General features: G+C 49.3%; 1 protein-coding gene and 1 non-coding gene across 5 annotated transcripts in view; both read left to right on the top strand.

Moving 5' to 3' along the window:
• The first annotated feature begins 435 nt into the window (after positions 1-435).
• Positions 436-13,131, top strand: part of Naam (Nicotinamide amidase) — a 127,392-nt gene continuing 114,696 nt past the window's right edge. Inside the window, exon 1 of one of the 4 annotated variants that reach the window (XM_053795356.2) lies at positions 436-587. The gene's annotated coding sequence lies outside the window, so the exon portion shown is untranslated. Of the gene's footprint in view, positions 588-2,389; positions 2,412-2,831; positions 2,977-13,131 lie in introns of those variants that run through there. The other 3 variants (XM_053795365.2, XM_070091856.1, XM_070091855.1) reach the window with 3 other exon arrangements.
• Positions 842-957, top strand: TRNAL-CAA (transfer RNA leucine (anticodon CAA)). Its single transcript has 2 exons — positions 842-879; positions 913-957. It is a non-coding gene; the product is annotated as a tRNA-Leu (tRNA).

Here is a 13,131-nt window from a genome sequence, read left to right as displayed (position 1 = left end):
TCAAGCCGTGGAATAGCCTAGAAAGTGACGTAGTGGAGGCGGGAACCATACATAGTTTTAAGGCGAGGTATGATAAAGCTCATGGGGCAGGGAGAGAGAGGACCTAGTAGCAATCAGCGAAGAGGCGGGGCCAGGAGCTATGCTCGACCCCTGCAACCACAAATAGGTGAGTACACACTACCCAGACTACACATGACTGCGTAGCATACACACTACACATGACTGTCTAGCCAACACACTACACACCTGTTTAGTTGTAAACACACCTTGCATCAATAAGTACACAGAGCTCTCAGTGTATATCAAATTAAAACGCGACTCTCCGTGTGTGTGTGCATACAGTACATACATTTCAATGTATATTCACTGAGATGTACACACGCCTCGGTGTAAATACACTGAGAGATATACACCTTTAGGCTTATACACTATGGCGCCATAGTGATAGTGTTATCAGTAGCGAAGCAACCATGAAGATACGAATGGACGAGGCTTGAAGCAGTGTGTTCCTGACAGTACCTAAGCACAGTACCTACTTCCTCTCTTAATAAGAACCTGTTTACTATCTGTTGTCTACTGTATTTCAGGTAACGTGGTCATTACAAAGCAAATCAACAGAGTATTATTGCGACGTTTATTGTTAATGTTAGTTTTTATTTAGGCTTTGGATACACACACACAACAGTGGAGACAGGGTCCATACATATCTTTAAGAAGAGGTATGATAAGGCTTACTTAGCCAGGGTTGAACTGAGTATCGACCAGCGGAGAGGTGGAGACCAGGAGCTGAGACTCGACTACAGCAACCATAATTATTTGAGGTCCATACTCAGTGTGTACCGTCAGGATGGCCGAGTGGTCTAAGGCGCCAGACTCAAGGTAACTTCCCTTCAGATAGAAGGGTCATGGGCATTCTGGTCCTCTCTGAGGGCGTGGGTTCGAATCCCACTCCTGACAAGGTTTGTTTTTCTTAAGTTACATGTTGCTGAGTGGTCACACTGACGCAACACAATAACACTGACGCAACGCAACACAGTCACAATTATTCTGTATTCAATGGAAATTTAAAAAAAAAAAATTGAATATGACATCGATGTGATAAGTGGGGTGCAGACATTGATGAGTGAGAACTAGCAAGATGCTTGTTACAGCAGCTGTTGCTGCATCAACACAGCTGAGTGTATACTGCTGCATCAACACAGCTGAGTGTATACTGCTGCATCAGCACAGCTGAGTGTACACTGCAGCATCAACACAGCCGAGTGTACACTGCAGCATCAACACAGCTGTGTACACTGCAGCATCAACACAGCTGAGTGTACACTGCAGCATCAACACAGCCGAGTGTACACTGCAGCATCAACACAGCTGAGTGTACACTGCAGCATCAACACAGCTGAGTGTACACTGCTGCATCAACACAGCTGAGTGTACACTGCTGCATCAACACAGCCGAGTGTATACTGCTGCATCAACACAGCCGAGTGTATACTGCTGCATCAACACAGCTGAGTGTATACTGCTGCATCAACACAGCTGAGTGTATACTGCTGCATCAACACAGCTGAGTGTATACTGCTGCATCAACACAGCTGAGTGTACACTGCTGCATCAACACAGCCGAGTGTACACTGCAGCATCAACACAGCTTAGTGTATACTGCTGCATCAACACAGCCGAGTGTATACTGCTGCATCAACACAGCTGAGTGTATACTGCTGCATCAACACAGCCGAGTGTATACTGCTGCATCAACACAGCTGAGTGTATACTGCTGCATCAACACAGCCGAGTGTATACTGCTGCATCAACACAGCTGAGTGTATACTGCTGCATCAACACAGCTGAGTGTATACTGCTGCATCAACACAGCCGAGTGTATACTGCTGCATCAACACAGCTGAGTGTACACTGCAGCATCAACACAGCTGAGTGTATACTGCTGCATCAACACAGCTGAGTGTACACTGCTGCATCAACACAGCTGAGTGTATACTGCTGCATCAACACAGCCGAGTGTACACTGCTGCATCAACACAGCTGAGTGTATACTGCTGCATCAACACAGCCGAGTGTACACTGCTGCATCAACACAGCTGAGTGTATACTGCTGCATCAACACAGCTGAGTGTACTCTGCTGTATCAACACAGCTGAGTGTATACTGCTGCATCAACACAGCTGAGTGTACTCTGCTGTATCAACACAGCTGAGTGTACTCTGCTGTATCAACACAGCTGTGTACACCACTGCATCAACACAGCCGAGTGTACACCACTGCAGAAGGCAGGATTCATACATAGCTTTAAGAAGAGGTATGATAAAGCTCATGGAGTGGGAAGAGAGAAGGAGTAGCGGCCAGTGAAGAGGCGGGGCCAGGAGCTATGAATCGACCCCTGCAACCACAACTAGGTGAGTACAGATGAGTACACTGCTGCACATGTAAGCTGTTGCCACCTTGTGGGGGTCACTTTCACGGTTCTTGGTCAGAGGTGTCCTCCAGGAAGTCCGCTGAACTCGTGGTGACAGTGTGTGTTCCCTCGTTGTCCCTAGTGGTTCCTCGTGGCCCTGCGCTGTCCCTCGTGGCCCCTGGTAGTCCCTAGTAGTTTCTAGCAGTCCCCAGTGGTCCCTAATGCCCCCCCTTGCTCCTAAGGTCAATTCTTTGAAGCACAATCAGCGGGGTGACACCGTCCCAGTGCACTAACAACACTGATCCTCGACTAACATCCTAGTGCTGTACTTACTAGTGCTTCGACTGTGGTTCTATACATATACGTGAACAAATTGACGTACAAGTGCATAGTGAGGCTAGCCTGACCTGTGTGACATTTGACGAGGATAGAACTGGAAATGTGATGGCCTAAGTTATCCATCACGCACCATGCCTTGCCTTATCTAGCCTAATACCTTTTCTTGTATCGTAAAAATTTTTTTACAAGCTTAGTGGTGGTGCTTGGTTGTTCTCATCATTGTTGGGGTAAGTTGTGTGTTGTGTACTAAGTTTGTGTATTGTGTACTAGGTTGTGTTGTCTTCTAAGTTGTGTGTTGTTTCAAGTTGTTTGTTGGATGTGTTCTAACTTGTGTGTTGGTTGTGTTCTAACTTGTGTGTTGGTTGTGTTCAAACTTGTGTGTTGGTTGTGTTCTAACTTGTGTGTTGGTTGTGTTCTAACTTGTGTGTTGGTTGTGTTCTAACTAGTGTGTTGGGTGTGTTCTAACTTGTGTTGGTTGTGTTCTAACTTGTGTTGGGTGTGTTCTAACTTGTGTGTTGGTTGTGTTCTAACTAGTGTGTTGGGTGTGTTCTAACTTGTGTGTTGGTTGTGTTCTAACTTGTGTTGGGTGTGTTCTAACTTGTGTGTTGGTTGTGTTCTAACTTGTGTTGGTTGTGTTCTAACTAGTGTGTTGGGTGTGTTCTAACTTGTGTTGGTTGTGTTCTAACTTGTGTTGGTTGTGTTCTAACTTGTGTTGGGTGTGTTCTAACTTGTGTGTTGGTTGTGTTCTAACTAGTGTGTTGGGTGTGTTCTAACTTGTGTGTTGGTTGTGTTCTAACTTGTGTTGGTTGTGTTCTAACTTGTGTGTTGGTTGTGTTCTAACTAGTGTGTTGGGTGTGTTCTAACTTGTGTGTTGGTTGTGTTCTAACTTGTGTTGGGTGTGTTCTAACTTGTGTGTTGGTTGTGTTCTAACTTGTGTGTTGGTTGTGTTCTAACTTGTGTGTTGGTTGTGTTCTAACTTGTGTGTTGGTTGTGTTCTAACTAGTGTGTTGGGTGTGTTCTAACTTGTGTTGGTTGTGTTCTAACTTGTGTTGGGTGTGTTCTAACTTGTGTGTTGGTTGTGTTCTAACTAGTGTGTTGGGTGTGTTCTAACTTGTGTGTTGGTTGTGTTCTAACTTGTGTTGGGTGTGTTCTAACTTGTGTGTTGGTTGTGTTCTAACTTGTGTTGGTTGTGTTCTAACTAGTGTGTTGGGTGTGTTCTAACTTGTGTTGGTTGTGTTCTAACTTGTGTTGGTTGTGTTCTAACTTGTGTTGGGTGTGTTCTAACTTGTGTGTTGGTTGTGTTCTAACTAGTGTGTTGGGTGTGTTCTAACTTGTGTGTTGGTTGTGTTCTAACTTGTGTTGGTTGTGTTCTAACTTGTGTGTTGGTTGTGTTCTAACTAGTGTGTTGGGTGTGTTCTAACTTGTGTGTTGGTTGTGTTCTAACTTGTGTTGGGTGTGTTCTAACTTGTGTGTTGGTTGTGTTCTAACTTGTGTGTTGGTTGTGTTCTAACTTGTGTGTTGGTTGTGTTCTAACTTGTGTGTTGGTTGTGTTCTAACTTGTGTGTTGGTTGTGTTCTAACTTGTGTGTTGGTTGTGTTCTAACTTGTGTGTTGGGTGTGTTCTAACTTGTGTTGGTTGTGTTCTAACTTGTGTGTTGGTTGTGTTCTAACTTGTGGGTTGGTTGTGTTCTAACTTGTGTGTTGGTTGTGTTCTAACTTGTGTGTTGGTTGTGTTCTAACTTGTGTTGGTTGTGTTATAACTTGTGTGTTGGTTGTGTTCTAACTTGTGTGTTGTTTGTGTTCTAACTTGTGTGTTGGTTGTGTTCTAACTTGTGTGTTGGGGTGTTCTAACTTGTGTGTTGGGTGTGTTCTAACTTGTGTGTTGGGTGTGTTCTAACTTGTGTGTTGGGTGTGTTCTAACTTGTGTGTTGGGTGTGTTCTAACTTGTGTGTTGGGTGTGTTCTAACTTGTGTGTTGGTTGTGTTCTAACTTGTGTGTTGGGTGTGTTCTAACTTGTGTGTTGGTTGTGTTCTAACTTGTGTGTTGGGTGCGTTCTAACTTGTGTGTTGGTTGCGTTCTAACTTGTGTGTTGGTTGTGTTCTAACTTGTGTGTTGGGAGTGTTCTAACTTGTGTGTTGGGTGTGTTCTAACTTGTGTGTTGGGTGTGTTCTAACTTGTGTGTTGGGTGTGTTCTAACTTGTGTGTTGGGTGTGTTCTAACTTGTGTGTTGGTTGTGTTCTAACTTGTGTGTTGGTTGTGTTCTAACTTGTGTGTTGGTTGTGTTCTAACTTGTGTGTTGGTTGTGTTCTAACTTGTGTGTTGGTTGTGTTCTAACTTGTGTGTTGGGTGTGTTCTAACTTGTGTTGGTTGTGTTCTAACTTGTGTGTTGGTTGTGTTCTAACTTGTGGGTTGGTTGTGTTCTAACTTGTGTGTTGGTTGTGTTCTAACTTGTGTGTTGATGTGTTCTAACTTGTGTTGGTTGTGTTATAACTTGTGTGTTGGTTGTGTTCTAACTTGTGTGTTGTTTGTGTTCTAACTTGTGTGTTGGTTGTGTTCTAACTTGTGTGTTGGGTGTGTTCTAACTTGTGTGTTGGGTGTGTTCTAACTTGTGTGTTGGGTGTGTTCTAACTTGTGTGTTGGGTGTGTTCTAACTTGTGTGTTGGGTGTGTTCTAACTTGTGTGTTGGTTGTGTTCTAACTTGTGTGTTGGGTGTGTTCTAACTTGTGTGTTGGTTGTGTTCTAACTTGTGTGTTGGGTGCGTTCTAACTTGTGTGTTGGTTGCGTTCTAACTTGTGTGTTGGTTGTGTTCTAACTTGTGTGTTGGGAGTGTTCTAACTTGTGTGTTGGGTGTGTTCTAACTTGTGTGTTGGGTGTGTTCTAACTTGTGTGTTGGGTGTGTTCTAACTTGTGTGTTGGGTGTGTTCTAACTTGTGTGTTGGGTGTGTTCTAACTGTGTTGGGTGTGTTCTAACGTGTGTTGGGTGTGTTCTAACTTGTGTGTTGGGTGTGTTCTAACTTGTGTGTTGGTTGTGTTCTAACTTGTGTGTTGGGTGTGTTCTAACTTGTGTTGCGTGTGTTCTAACTTGTGTGTTGGGTGTGTTCTAACTTGTGTGTTGGGTGTGTTCTAACTTGTGTGTTGGGTGTGTTCTAACTTGTGTTGGGTGTGTTCAAAACTTGTGTTTTGGGTGTGTTCTAACTTGTGTGTTGGTTGTGTTCTAACTTGTGTGTTGGGTGTGTTCTAACTTGTGTTGGGTGTGTTCAAAACTTGTGTGTTGGGTGTGTTCTAACTTGTGTGTTGGTTGTGTTCTAACTTGTGTGTTGGGTGTGTTCTAACTTGTGTGTTGGTTGTGTTCTAACTTGTGTGTTGGGTGTGTTCTAACTTGTGTGTTGGGTGTGTTCTAACTTGTGTTGGGTGTGTTCTAACTTGTGTGTTGGGTGTTCTAACTTGTGTTGGGTGTGTTCTAACTTGTGTGTTGGGTGTGTTCTAACTTGTGTGTTTGGTGTGTTCTAGCTTGTGTGTTGGGTGTGTTCTAACTTGTGTGTTGGTTGTGTTCTAACTTGTGTGTTGGGTGTGTTCTAACTTGTGTGTTGGGTGTGTTCTAACTTGTGTGTTGGGTGTGTTCTAACTTGTGTGTTGGTTGTGTTCTAACTTGTGTGTTGGGTGTGTTCTAACTTGTGTGTTGGTTGTGTTCTAACTTGTGTGTTGGGTGTGTTCTAACTTGTGTGTTGGGTGTGTTCTAACTTGTGTGTTGGGTGTGTTCTAACTTGTGTTGGGTGTGTTCTAACTTGTGTGTTGGGTGTTCTAACTTGTGTTGGGTGTGTTCTAACTTGTGAGTTGGGTGTGTTCTAACTTGTGTGTTCTAACTTGTGTTGGGTGTGTTCTAACTTGTGTTGCGTGTGTTCTAACTTGTGCATTGGGTGTTATAACTTGTGTTGAGTGTCCTAACTTGTGTGTTGGGTGTTATAACATGTGTGTTGAGTGTTCTAACTTGTGTGTTGGGTGTTATAACATGTGTGTTGAGTGTTCTAACTTGTGTGTTGGGTGTTATAACGTGTGTTGAGTGTCCTAACTTGTGTGTTGGGTGTTATAACATGTGTGTTGAGTGTTCTAACTTGTGTGTTGGGTGTTATAACGTGTGTTGAGTGTCCTAACTTGTGTGTTGGGTGTTATAACATGTGTTGAGTGTTCTAACTTGTGTGTTGGATGTTATAACATGTGTGTTGAGTGTTCTAACTTGTGTGTTGGGTGTTATAACATGTGTTGAGTGTCCAAACTTGTGTGTTGGGTGTTATAACATGTGTGTTGAGTGTTCTAACTTGTGTGTTGGATGTTATAACATGTGTGTTGAGTGTTCTAACTTGTGTGTTGGGTGTTATAACATGTGTGTTGAGTGTTCTAACTTGTGTGTTGGGTGTTATAACATGTGTGTTGAGTGTTCTAACTTGTGTGTTGGATGTTATAACATGTGTGTTGAGTGTTCTAACTTGTGTGTTGGATGTTATAACATGTGTGTTGAGTGTTCTAACTATATGGGCTGGTATGCTTGCTGCAGTGCTCCTTCTTATGTTTATTGTGAGCCTGAGACCCATGGTGTTGGTGGTAGTCAAAGAGATTACAGAAGCAAGTAAAGAGGTCCTGAATCCCCTGGGTCCTGAATTCTCTTGGTCTTGAATCCTTTGGGTCCTAAATCTTCTGGGTCCTAAGTCCCTTGGGTCCTAAATCCCCTGGATCCTAATCCTCTGAGGTACGAAAATGGCGAGTTTGGGATTACTAAAGTGAAGTGTGTCCATCCATCTAAGGACACAGTAAGGACGGTCATTGTCAGGGTGAGAGCTGTCAGCCTTCACTCATAAACTCGGGATAAACCGCGCCCGGAACGGCAGTTTTGTTCATTTTTTCCTTCATTGAATGAGGCTGTTGCTGGTGCTAGTGGTGGTGGCGGTGCGGCTATTGTTGTTGCTGTTGCTGGTGCTAGTGGTGGTGGCGGTGCGGCTATTGTTGTTGCTGTTGCTGGTGCTAGTGGTGGTGGCGGTGCGGCTATTGTTGTTGCTGTTGCTGGTGCTAGTGGTGGTGGCGGTGCGGCTATTGTTGTTGCTGTTGCTGGTGCTAGTGGTGGTGGCGGTGCGGCTATTGTTGTTGCTGTTGCTGGTGCTAGTGGTGGTGGCGGTGCGGCTATTGTTGTTGCTGTTGCTGGTGCTAGTGATGGTGGCGGTGCGGATATTGTTGTTGCTGGTGCTGGTGCTAGTGGTGGTGGCGGTGCGGCTATTGTTGTTGCTGGTGCTAGTGGTGGTGGCGGTGCGGCTATTGTTGTTGCTGTTGCTGGTGCTAGTGGTGGTGGGGGTGCGGCTATTGTTGTTGCTGGTGCTAGTGGTGGTGGCGGTGCGGCTATTGTTGTTGCTGTTGCTGGTGCTAGTGGTGGTGGGGGTGCGGCTATTGTTGTTGCTGTTGCTGGTGCTAGTGGTGGTGGCGGTGCGGCTATTGTTGTTGCTGTTGCTGGTGCTAGTGGTGGTGGCGGTGCGGCTATTGTTGTTGCTGGTGCTAGTGGTGGTGGCGGTGCGGCTATTGTTGTTGCTGTTGCTGGTGCTAGTGGTGGTGGCGGTGCGGCTATTGTTGTTGCTGTTGCTGGTGCTAGTGGTGGTGGCGGTGCGGCTATTGTTGTTGCTGTTGCTGGTGCTAGTGGTGGTGGCGGTGCGGCTATTGTTGTTGCTGTTGCTGGTGCTAGTGGTGGTGGCGGTGCGGCTATTGTTGTTGCTGGTGCTAGTGGTGGTGGCGGTGCGGCTATTGTTGTTGCTGTTGCTGGTGCTAGTGGTGGTGGCGGTGCGGCTATTGTTGTTGCTGTTGCTGGTGCTAGTGGTGGTGGCGGTGCGGCTATTGTTGTTGCTGTTGCTGGTGCTAGTGGTGGTGGGGGTGCGGCTATTGTTGTTGCTGTTGCTGGTGCTAGTGGTGGTGGCGGTGCGGCTATTGTTGTTGCTGTTGCTGGTGCTAGTGGTGGTGGCGGTGCGGCTATTGTTGTTGCTGTTGCTGGTGCTAGTGGTGGTGGCGGTGCGGCTATTGTTGTTGCTGTTGCTGGTGCTAGTGGTGGTGGCGGTGCGGCTATTGTTGTTGCTGTTGCTGGTGCTAGTGGTGGTGGCGGTGCGGCTATTGTTGTTGCTGGTGCTAGTGGTGGTGGCGGTGCGGCTATTGTTGTTGCTGTTGCTGGTGCTAGTGGTGGTGGCGGTGCGGCTATTGTTGTTGCTGTTGCTGGTGCTAGTGGTGGTGGCGGTGCGGCTATTGTTGTTGCTGTTGCTGGTGCTAGTGGTGGTGGCGGTGCGGCTATTGTTGTTGCTGTTGCTGGTGCTAGTGGTGGTGGCGGTGCGACTATTGTTGTTGCTGCTGCTGGTGCTAGTGGTGGTGGCGGTGCGGCTATTGTTGTTACTGTTGCTGCTGCTGGTGCTAGTGGTGGTGGCGGTGCGGCTATTGTTGTTGCTGTTGCTGGTGCTAATGGTGGTGGCGGTGCGGCTATTGTTGTTGCTGTTCCTGCTGCTGGTGCTAGCGGTGGTGGCGGTGCGGCTATTGTTGTTACTGTTGCTGCTGCTGGTGCTAGTGGTGGTGGCGGTGCGGCTATTGTTGTTGCTGTTGCTGCTGCTGGTGCTAGTGGTGGTGGCGGTGCGGCTATTGTTGTTACTGTTGCTGCTGCTGGTGCTAGTGGTGGTGGCGGTGCGGCTATTGTTGTTGCTGTTGCTGCTGCTGGTGCTAGTGGTGGTGGCGGTGCGGCTATTGTTGTTGCTGTTGCTGCTGCTGGTGCTAGTGGTGGTGGCGGTGCGGCTATTGTTGTTACTGTTGCTGCTGCTGGTGCTAGTGGTGGTGGCGGTGCGGCTATTGTTGTTGCTGTTGCTGCTGCTGGTGCTAGTGGTGGTGGCGGTGCGGCTATTGTTGTTACTGTTGCTGCTGCTGGTGCTAGTGGTGGTGGCGGTGCGGCTATTGTTGTTGCTGTTGCTGCTGCTCGTGCTAGCGGTGGTGGCGGTGCTTTTATTGTTGTTGCTGTTGCTGCTGCTAGTGCTAGTGGTGGTGGCGGTGCGGCTATTGTTGCTGTTGCTGGTGCTAGTGGTGGTGGCGGTGCGGCTATTGTTGTTGCTGTTGCTGGTGCTAGTGGTGGTGGCGGTGCGGCTATTGTTGTTACTGTTGCTGCTGCTGGTGCTAGTGGTGGTGGCGGTGCGGCTATTGTTGTTGCTGTTGCTGGTGCTAATGGTGGTGGCGGTGCGGCTATTGTTGTTGCTGTTCCTGCTGCTGGTGCTAGCGGTGGTGGCGGTGCGGTTATTGTTGTTACTGTTGCTGCTGCTGGTGCTAGTGGTGGTGGCGGTGCGGCTATTGTTGTTGCTGTTGCTGCTGCTGGTGCTAGTGGTGGTGGCGGTGCGGCTATTGTTGTTACTGTTGCTGCTGCTGGTGCTAGTGGTGGTGGCGGTGCGGCTATTGTTGTTGCTGTTGCTGCTGCTGGTGCTAGTGGTGGTGGCGGTGCGGCTATTGTTGTTGCTGTTGCTGCTGCTGGTGCTAGCGGTGGTGGAGGTGCGGCTATTGTTGTTACTGTTGCTATTGCTGGTGCTAGCGGTGGTGGGGGTGCGGCTATTGTTGTTACTGTTGCTGCTGCTGGTGCTAGTGGTGGTGGCGGTGCGGCTATTGTTGTTACTGTTGCTGCTGCTGGTGCTAGTGGTGGTGGCGGTGCGGCTATTGTTGTTGCTGTTGCTGCTGCTCGTGCTAGCGGTGGTGGCGGTGCTTTTATTGTTGTTGCTGTTGCTGCTGCTAGTGCTAGTGGTGGTGGCGGTGCGGCTATTGTTGCTGTTGCTGGTGCTAGTGGTGGTGGCGGTGCGGCTATTGTTGCTGCTGCTGGTGCTAGTGGCGGTGCGGCTATTGTTGCTGTTGCTGCTGCTGGTGCTAGTGCTGGTGGCGGTGCGGCTATTGTTGTTGTTGCTGGTGCTAATGGTGGTGGCGGTGCGGCTATTGTTGTTACTGTTGCTGCTGCTGGTGCTAGTGGTGGTGGCGGTGCGGCTATTGTTGTTGCTGTTGCTGCTGCTGGTGCTAGTGGTGGTGGCGGTGCGGCTATTGTTGTTACTGTTGCTGCTGCTGGTGCTAGTGGTGGTGGCGGTGCGGCTATTGCTGTTAATATTGCTGGTGCTAGTGGTGATGGTGCGACTATTGTTGCTGTTGCTGTTGCTGGTGCTAGCGGTGGTGGCGGTGCGGCTATTGTTGTTACTGTTGCTGCTGCTGGTGCTAGTGGTGGTGGTGGTGCGGCTATTGTTGTTGCTGTTGCTGCTGCTGGTGCTAGCGGTGGTGGCGGTGCGGCTATTGTTGTTACTGTTGCTGCTGCTGGTGCTAGTGGTGGTGGCGGTGCGGCTATTGTTGTTGCTGTTGCTGCTGCTGGTGCTAGCGGTGGTGGCGGTGCGGCTATTGTTGTTACTGTTGCTGCTGCTGGTGCTAGTGGTGGTGGCGGTGCGGCTATTGCTGTTGCTGTTGCTGCTGCTGGTGCTAGCGGTGGTGGCGGTGCGGCTATTGTTGTTACTGTTGCTGTTGCTGGTGCTAGTGGTGGTGGCGGTGCGGCTATTGTTGCTATTGCTGGTGCTAGCGGTGGTGGGGGTGCGGCTATTGTTGTTACTGTTGCTGCTGCTGGTGCTAGTGGTGGTGGAGGTGCGGCTATTGTTGTTGCTGTTGCTGGTGCTAGTGGTGGTGGCGGTGCGGTTATTGTTGTTGCTGTTGCTGCTGCTGGTGCTAGTGGTGGTGGCGGTGCGGCTATTGTTGTTGCTGTTGCTGCTGCTGCTGCTAGTGGTGGTGGCGGTGCGGCTATTGTTGTTACTGTTGCTGCTGCTGGTGCTAGCGGTGGTGGCGGTGCGGCTATTGTTGTTACTGTTGCTGCTGCTGGTGCTAGTGGTGGTGGCGGTGCGGCTATTGCTGTTGCTGTTGCTGCTGCTGGTGCTAGCGGTGGTGGCGGTGCGGCTATTGTTGTTACTGTTGCTGTTGCTGGTGCTAGTGGTGGTGGCGGTGCGGCTATTGTTGCTGCTGCTGGTGCTAGTGGCGGTGCGGCTATTGTTGCTGTTGCTGCTGCTGGTGCTAGTGGTGGTGGCGGTGCGGCTATTGTTGTTGCTGTTGCTGGTGCTAATGGTGGTGGCGGTGCGGCTATTGTTGTTGCTGTTGCTGCTGCTGGTGCTAGTGGTGGTGGCGGTGCGGCTATTGTTGTTGCTGTTGCTGCTGCTGCTGCTAGTGGTGGTGGCGGTGCGGCTATTGTTGTTGCTGTTGCTGCTGCTGGTGCTAGCGGTGGTGGCGGTGCGGCTATTGTTGTTGTTGTTGCTGCTGCTGCTGCTAGTGGTGGTGGCGGTGCGGCTATTGTTGCTGTTGCTGGTGCTAGTGGTGGTAGCGGTGCGGCTATTGTTGCTGCTGCTGGTGCTGTTAGTGGGATGAATTGTAAAGGACCTGCCTAGTATGGGCCAACAGGCCTGCTGCAGTGTTCCTCCTTTCTTATGTTCTTATGTTTTTATGCTAGTGGCGGTGCGGCTATTGTTGTTGCTGTTGCTGCTGCTGGTGCTAGTGGTGGTGGCGGTGCGGCTATTGTTGTTGCTGTTGCTGCTGCTGTGCTAGCGGTGGTGGCGGTGCGGCTATTGTTGTTACTGTTGCTGCTGCTGGTGCTAGTGGTGGTGGCAGTGCGGCTATTGTTGTTACTGTTGCTGCTGCTGGTGCTAGCGGTGGTGGCGGTGCGGTTATTGTTGTTACTGTTGCTGCTGCTGGTGCTAGTGGTGGTGGCAGTGCGGCTATTGTTGTTGCTGTTGCTGCTGCTGGTGCTAGCGGTGGTGGCGGTGCGGTTATTGTTGTTGCTGCTGCTGGTGCTAGTGGTGGTGGCGGTGCGGCTATTGTTGTTGCTGTTGCTGGTGCTAATGGTGGTGGCGGTGCGGCTATTGTTGTTGCTGTTGCTGCTGCTGGTGCTAGTGGTGGTGGAGGTGCGGCTATTGCTGTTAATGTTGCTGGTGCTAGTGGTGATGGCGGTGCGACTATTGTTTTTGCTGTTCCTGTGGATGCTGCTGGTGCAGTTCCTGCTGCTGGTGGTGCTGTTGCTGTTTCTGCGGCTGCTAAAGAACTGTCCATCGTGAGTGAAGTGGAACTTGGCTGGCTTGCAAGAACCGCTTTAGTGTTCCCGAGGTGTGTGTCCACCAGGGCGAGGTGTGTGTCCACCAGGGCGAGGTGTGTGTCCACCAGGGCGAGGTGTGTGTCCACCAGGGCGAGGTGTGTGTCCACCAGGGCGAGGTGTGTGTCCACCAGGGCGAGGTGTGTGTCCCTCAGTGCTGGATACCCTACGCGTGTATTTTGTATGTGGACTCCACGGATGACATTGGTGCAGTGCAAGATGAGATTTTGTTCAACTGA

Source organism: Cherax quadricarinatus, chromosome 37, assembly GCF_038502225.1.
Source record: "Cherax quadricarinatus isolate ZL_2023a chromosome 37, ASM3850222v1, whole genome shotgun sequence".
NCBI lineage: Eukaryota > Metazoa > Arthropoda > Malacostraca > Decapoda > Parastacidae > Cherax > Cherax quadricarinatus.
Note: the sequence above shows the minus strand (reverse complement) of the source record. Positions and strands in the feature narration are given on the sequence as shown.